Below are 7,714 nucleotides of genomic sequence, written 5' to 3'. Positions count from 1 at the left end.
TGTGACTGTGTGGTGGAGACCTGTGTTCTTCTGTGATGACTGTACTGTGACTGTGTGGTGGAGACCTGTGTTCTTCTGTGGTGACTGTGCTATGACTTGGTGGAGACCTGTGTTCCTCTGTGATGACTGTACTGTGACTGTGTGGTGGAGACCTGTGTTCTTCTGTGATGACTGTACTGTGACTGTGTGGTGTAGACCTGTGTTCTTCTGTGATGACTGTGCTGTGCTGTGTGGTAGAGACCTGTGTTCTTCTGTGGTGACTGTGCTGTGACTGTGGTGGAGACCTGTATTCTTCTGTGTTGACTCTACTGTGTAGTGGAGACCTGTGTTCTTCTGTGGTGACTGTACTGTGTGGTGGAGACCTGTGTTCTTCTGTGATGACTGTGACTGTGACTGTGATGTAGACCTGTGTTCTTCTGTGATGACTCTACTGTGACTGTGTAGTGTAGACCTGTGTTCTTCTGTGATGACTGTACTGTGACTGTGTGGTGGAGACCTGTGTTCTTCTGTGGTGACTGTGCTATGACTTGGTGGAGACTTGTGTTCTTCTGTGATGACTGTACTGTGACTGTGGTGGAGACCTGTGTTCTTCTGTGGTGAGTCTACTGTGTATTGGAAACCTGTGTTCTTCTGTGGTGACTGTACTGTGTGGTGGAGACCTGTGTTCTTCTGTGATGACTGTGACTGTGACTGTGGTGTAGACCTGTGTTCTTCCGTGATGACAGTGACTGTGGTGGAGACCTGTGTTCTTCTGTGCTGACTGTACTGTGACTGTAGTGGAGACCTGTGTTCTTCTGTGGTGACTGTACTGTGACTGTGTTGTGGGGACCTGTGTTCTTCTGTGATGACTGTACTGTGACTGTGGTGGAGACCTGTGTTCTTCTGTGGTGACTGTACTGTGACTGTGTGCTGGAGACCTGTGTTCTTCTGTGGTGACTGTACTGTGACTGTAGTGGAGACCTGTGTTCTTCTGTGGTGACTGTACTGTGACTGTGGTGGAGACCTGTGTTCTTCTGTGGTGACTGTACTGTGACTGTGTTGGAGACCTGTGTTCTTCTGTGTTGACTGTGCTGTGACTGTGTGGTGGAGACCTGTGTTCTTCTGTGATGTCTGTACTGTGATTGTGTGGTGACCTGTGTTCTTCTGTGGTGACTTTGCTGTGACTGTGGTGGAGACCTGTGTTCTTCTGTGGTGACTGTACTGTGACTGTGTGGTGGGCACCTGTGTTCTTCTGTGGTGACTGTACCTTGACTGTAGTGGAGACCTGCGTTCTTCTGTGTTGACTGTACTGTGACTGTAGTGGAGACCTGTGTTCTTCTGTGATGACTGTACTGTGACTGTGTGGTGGGGACCTGTGTTCTTCTGTGGTTACTGTGCTGTGACTGTGGTGGTGACCTGTGTTCTTCCGTGATGACTGTGCTGTACTGTGTAGTGGAGACCTGTGTTCTTCTGTGGTGACTGTACTGTGACTGTGGTGTAGACCTGTGTTCTTCTGTGATGTCTGTACTGTGACTGTAGTGGAGACCTGTGTTCTTCTGTGGAGACTGTACTGTGACTGTAGTGGAGACCTGTGTTCTTCTGTGGAGACTGTACTGTGACTGTGTGGTGGAAACCTGTGTTCTTCTGTGATGACTGTACTGTGACTGTGGTGTAGACCTGTGTTCTTCTGTGATGACTGTACTGTGACTGTGGTGGAGACCTGTGTTCTTCTGTGATGACTGTGCTGTGACTGTGTGGTGTAGACCTGTGTTCTTCTGTGATGATTGTACTGTGACTGTGGTGTAGACCTGTGTTCTTCTGTGATGACTGCAGTGTGACTGTGGTGGAGACCTGTGTTCTTCTGTGGTGACTGTACTGTGACTGTGTGGTGGAGACCTGTGTTCTTCCGTGATGACTGTACTGTGACTGTGGTGGAGACCTGTGTTCTTCTGTGATGACTGTACTGTGACTGTGTGGTGGAGACCTGTGTTCTTCTGTGATGACTGTGACTGTGACTGTGGTGTAGACCTGTGTTCTTCTGTGGTGACTGTACTGTGTAGTGGAGACCTGTGTTCTTCTGTGATGACTGTACTGTGACTGTGGTGGAGACCTGTGTTCTTCTGTGGTGACTGTATTGTGACTGTGTGGTGTAGACATGTGTTCTTCTGTGATGACTGTAGTGTGACTGTGTGGTGGAGACCTGTGTTCTTCTGTGATGACTGTACTGTGACTGTGTGGTGGAGACCTGTGTTCTTCTGTTTTGACTGTGCTGTGACTTGGTGGAGACCTGTGTTCTTCTGTGATGACTGTACTGTGACTGTGTGGTGGAGACCTTTGTTCTTCTGTGGTGATCGTGCTGTGACTGTGTGGTGTAGACCTGTGTTCTTCTGTGATGACTGTGCTGTGCTGTGTGGTAGAGACCTGTGTTCTTCTGTGGTGACTGTACTGTGACTGTGGTGGGGACCTGTATTCTTCTGTGGTGACTCTACTGTGTAGTGGAGACCTGTGTTCTTCTGTGATGACTGTGACTGTGACTGTGGTGTAGACCTGTGTTCTTCTGTGGTGACTTTACTGTGTAGTGGAGACCTGTGTTCTTCTGTGATGACTGTACTGTGACTGTGGTGGAGACCTGTGTTCTTCTGTGATGACTGTATTGTGACTGTGTGGTGTAGACCTGTGTTCTAATGTGATGACTGTAGTGTGACTGTGTGGTGGAGACCTGTGTTCTTCTGTGATGACTGTAGTGTGACTGTGTGGTGGAGACCTGTGTTCTTCTGTGGTGACTGTACTGTGTGGTGGAGACCTGTGTTCTTCTGTGATGACTGTGACTGTGACTTTGGTGTAGACCTGTGTTCTTCCGTGATGACTGTGACTGTGGTGGAGACCTGTGTTCTTCTGTGATGACTGTACTGTGACTGTAGTGGATACCTGTGTTCTTCTGTGGTGACTGTACTGTGACTGTGTGGTGGGGACCTGTGTTCTTCTGTGGTGACTGTACCTTGACTGTAGTGGAGACCTGCGTTCTTCTGTGTTGACTGTACTGTGACTGTAGTGGAGACCTGTGTTCTTCTGTGATGACTGTACTGTGACTGTGTGGTGGGGACCTGTGTTCTTCTGTGGTGACTGTGCTGTGACTGTGGTGGTGACCTGTGTTCTTCCGTGATGACTGTGCTGTACTGTGTAGTGGAGACCTGTGTTCTTCTGTGGTGACTGTACTGTGACTGTGGTGTAGACCTGTGTTCTTCTGTGATGACTGTACTGTGACTGTAGTGGAGACCTGTGTTCTTCTGTGGAGACTGTACTGTGACTGTGTGGTGGAAACCTGTGTTCTTCTGTGATGACTGTACTGTGACTGTGGTGGAGACCTGTGTTCTTCTGTGATGACTGTGACTGTACTGTGTGGTGGAGATCTGTGTTCTTCTTTGGTTACTGTGCTGTGACTGTGGTATAGACAGTGTTCTTCTGTGATGACTGTGCTGTGACTGTGGTGTAGACAGTGTTCTTTTGTGATAACTGTACTTTGACTGTGTTGGAGACCTGTGTTCTTCTGTGATGACTGTACTGTGTGGTGGAGACCTGTGTTCTTCTGTGATGACTGTACTGTGACTGTGGTGGAGACCTGTGTTCTTCTGTGATGACTGTGACTGTGACTGTAGTGGAGACCTGTGTTCTGTGATGACTGTGACTGTGACTGTAGTGGAGACCTGTGTTCTTCTGTGGTGACTGTACTGTGACTGTGTGGTGGGGACCTGTGTTCTTCTGTGGTGACTGTACCTTGACTGTAGTGGAGACCTGCGTTCTTCTGTGTTGACTGTACTGTGACTGTTGTGGAGACCTGTGTTCTTCTGTGATGACTGTACTGTGACTGTGTGGTGGGGACCTGTGTTCTTCTGTGGTGACTGTGCTGTGACTGTGGTGGTGACCTGTGTTCTTCCGTGATGACTGTGCTGTACTGTGTAGTGGAGACCTGTGTTCTTCTGTGGTGACTGTACTGTGACTGTGGTGTAGACCTGTGTTCTTCTGTGATGACTGTACTGTGACTGTAGTGGAGACCTGTGTTCTTCTGTGGAGACTGTACTGTGACTGTGTGGTGGAAACCTGTGTTCTTCTGTGATGACTGTACTGTGACTGTAGTGGAGACCTGTGTTCTTCTGTGGAGACTGTACTGTGACTGTGTGGTGGAAACCTGTGTTCTTCTGTGATGACTGTACTGTGACTGTGGTGTAGACCTGTGTTCTTCTGTGATGACTGTACTGTGACTGTATTGGAGACCTGTGTTCTTCTGTGGAGACTGTACTGTGACTGTGTGGTGGAAACCTGTGTTCTTCTGTGATGACTGCACTGTGACTGTGGTGGAGACCTGTGTTCTTCTGTGGTGACTGTACTGTGACTGTGTCGTGTAGACCTGTGTTCTTCTGTGATGACTGTACTGTGACTGTGTGTTGGAGACCTGTGTTCTTCTGTGATGACTGTACTGTGACTGTGTGGTTGAGACCTGTGTTCTTCTGTGGTGACTGTGCTGTGACTTGTTGGAGACCTGTGTTCTTCTGTGATGACTGTACTGTGACTGTGATGGAGACCTGTGTTCTTCTGTGATGACTGTGACTGTTACTGTGGTGGAGACCTGTGTTCTTCTGTGATGACTGTGCTGTGACTGTGTGGTGTAGACCTGTGTTCTTCTGTGATGATTGTACTGTGACTGTGGTGGAGACCTGTGTTCTTCTGTGATGACTGTACTGTGTGGTGGATACCTGTGGTCTTCTGTGGTTACTGTAGTGTGACTGTGTGGTGGAGACCTGTGTTCTTCTGTGATGACTGCACTGTGACTGTGGTGGAGACCTGTGTTCTTCTGTGATGACTGTACTGTGACTGTGTGGTGGAGACCTGTGTTCTTCTGTGATGACTGTGACTGTGACTGTGGTGTAGACCTGTGTTCTTCTGTGGTGACTGTACTGTGTAGTGGAGACCTGTGTTCTTCTGTGATGACTGTACTGTGACTGTGTTGGAGACCTGTGTTCTTCTGTGGTGACTGTATTGTGGGTGTGTGGTGTAGGCCTGTGTTCTTCTGTGATGACTGTAGTGTGAGTGTGTGGTGGAGACCTGTGTTCTTCTGTGATGACTGTACTGTGACTGTGTGGTGGAGATCTGTGTTCTTCTGTGGTGACTGTGCTGTGCTGTGTAGTGGAGACCTGTGTTCTTCTGTGGTGACTGTACTGTGTGGTGGAGTCCTGTGTTCTTCTGTGATGACTGTGACTGTGACTGTGGTGTAGACCTGTGTTCTTCCGTGATGACTGTGACTGTGGTGGAGACCTGTGTTCTTCTGTGATGACTGTACTGTGACTGTAGTGGAGACCTGTGTTCTTCTGTGGTGACTGTATTGTGATTGTGTGTTGGAGACCTGTGTTCTTCTGTGGTGACTGTGCTGTGACTGTGGTGGAGACCTTTGTTCTTCTGTGGTGACTGTGCTGTGACTGTGGTGGAGACCTGTGTTCTTCTGTGATGACTGTGACTGTGACTGTGGTGTAGACCTGTGTTCTTCTGTGATGACTGTACTGTGACTGTGGTGGAGACCTATGTTCTTCTGTGATGACTGTACTGTGTGGTGGAGACCTGTGTTCTTCTGTGGTGACTGTACTGTGACTGTGTGGTGTAGACCTGTGTTCTTCTGTGATGACTGTACTGTGACTGTGGTGGAGACCTGTGTTCTTCTGTGATGACTGTGCTGTGCTGTGTGGTAGAGACCTGTGTTCTTCTGTGATGACTGTACTGTGACTCTAGTGGAGACCTGTGTTCTTCTGTGATGACTATACTGTGTGGTGGAGACCTGTGTTCTTCTGTGATGACTGTACTGTGACTGTGGTGGAGACCTGTGTTCTTCTGTGATCACTGTACTGTGACTGTGTGGTGGAGACCTGTGTTCTTCTGTGGTGACTGTGCTGTGACTGTGGTGGAGACCTGTGTTCTTCTGTGGTGACTGTGCTGTGACTGTGGTGGACCTGTGTTATTCTGTGATGACTGTACTGTGTGGTGGAGACCTGTGTTCTTCTGTGGTGACTGTACTGTGACTGTGTGGTGGAGACCTGTGTTCTTCTGTGATGACTGTACTGTGACTGTGGTGGAGACCTGTTTTCTTCTGTGATGACTGTGCTGTGCTGTGTGGTAGAGACCTGTATTCTTCTGTGATGACTGTACTGTGACTGTAGTGGAGACCTGTGTTCTTCTGTGATGACTGTACTGTGTGGTGGAGACCTGTGTTCCTCTGTGGTGACTGTACTGTGACTGTGTGGTGGAAACCTTTGTTCTTCTGTGATGACTGTACTGTGACTGTGGTGGAGACCTGTGTTCTTCTGTGGTGACTGGACTGTGACTGTGTGGTGGAGACCTGTGTTCTTCTGTGGTGACTGTGCTGTACTGTGTAGTGGAGACCTGTGTTCTTCTGTGGTGACTGTACTGTGTAGTGGAGACCTGTGTTCTTCTGTGGTGACTGTACTGTGACTGTGGTGGAGACCTGTGTTCTTCTGTGATGACTGTACTCTGACTGTGGTGGAGACCTGTGTTCTTCTGTGGTGACTGTACTGTGACTGTGGTGGAGACCTGTGTTCTTCTGTGATGACTGTGACTGTACTGTGTGGTGGAGACCTGTGTTCTTCTGTGGTGACTGTACTGTGACTGTGGTGGAGACCTGTGTTCTTCTGTGGTGACTGTGCTGTACTGTGTAGTGGAGGCCTGTGTTCTTCCGTGGTGACTGTACTGTTACTGTGTGGTGGAGACCTGTGTTCTTCTGTGGTGACTGTACTGTGACTGTGGTGTAGACCTGTGTTCTTCTGTGGTGTCTGTACTGTGACTGTGTGATGGAGACCTGTGTTCTTCTGTGGTGACTGTACTGTGACTGTGGTGGATACCTGTGTTCTTCTGTGGTGACTGTACTGTGACTGTGTGATGGAGACCTGTGTTCTTCTGTGGTGACTGTACTGTGACTGTGGTGTAGACCTGTGTTCTTCTGTGGTGACTGTACTGTGTGGTGGAGACCTGTGTTCTTCTGTGGTGACTGTACTGTGACTGTGGTGTAGACCTGTGTTCTTCTGTGGTGAGTGTACTCTGACTGTGTGATGGAGACCTGTGTTCTTCTGTGGTGACTGTACTGTGACTGTGGTGTAGACCTGTGTTCTTCTGTGGTGACTGTACTGTGTGGTGGAGACCTGTGTTCTTCCGTGATGACTGTACTGTGACTGTGGTGGAGACCTGTGTTCTTCTGTGGTGATGTGCATGTGAGGAATGTGCCTTCACTCTTGGAAGGCAGGTTCCTGTCTGCTGGGTTGTCTAACCTGCCACCTCCTCTCTGGTCTTTGAGCTATCTAGGGTTTTGGATTCAAGTCTCCCTTCGTGACAGGATATTTTGCAGAACTGGACCATCTGCCAAACTTCCTCCCTGAGTTTTGAGGCTATGTATCAGTGGCACCCAGATTTCGATGTTTGTCTTTCTGTTTATTTCATCCTGAAACGGCAGGCCTCTGATTCCTTGTGTGTTTTCCTGTCTCCTTTGTTATAGGTCTGAGGCTATGCCCTGTGGTGAGCTCTGCAGACAGCACAGACTGTAGAGCCCTTCCTTCTTCTGTCAGGCTGTGCTTGCTCAGCTCACTCGGCATTCCTGATGCTCATTTCATCAGAACTGTGTTCTCCTTTTCTGTCCTTTTATATTGTATTTCTCCCCCACTAATACAATCTTCTATTTTGT

Source organism: Mesocricetus auratus, unplaced genomic scaffold (assembly GCF_017639785.1).
Source record: "Mesocricetus auratus isolate SY011 unplaced genomic scaffold, BCM_Maur_2.0 Super-Scaffold_100025, whole genome shotgun sequence".
Lineage (NCBI taxonomy): Eukaryota > Metazoa > Chordata > Mammalia > Rodentia > Cricetidae > Mesocricetus > Mesocricetus auratus.
Note: the sequence above shows the minus strand (reverse complement) of the source record.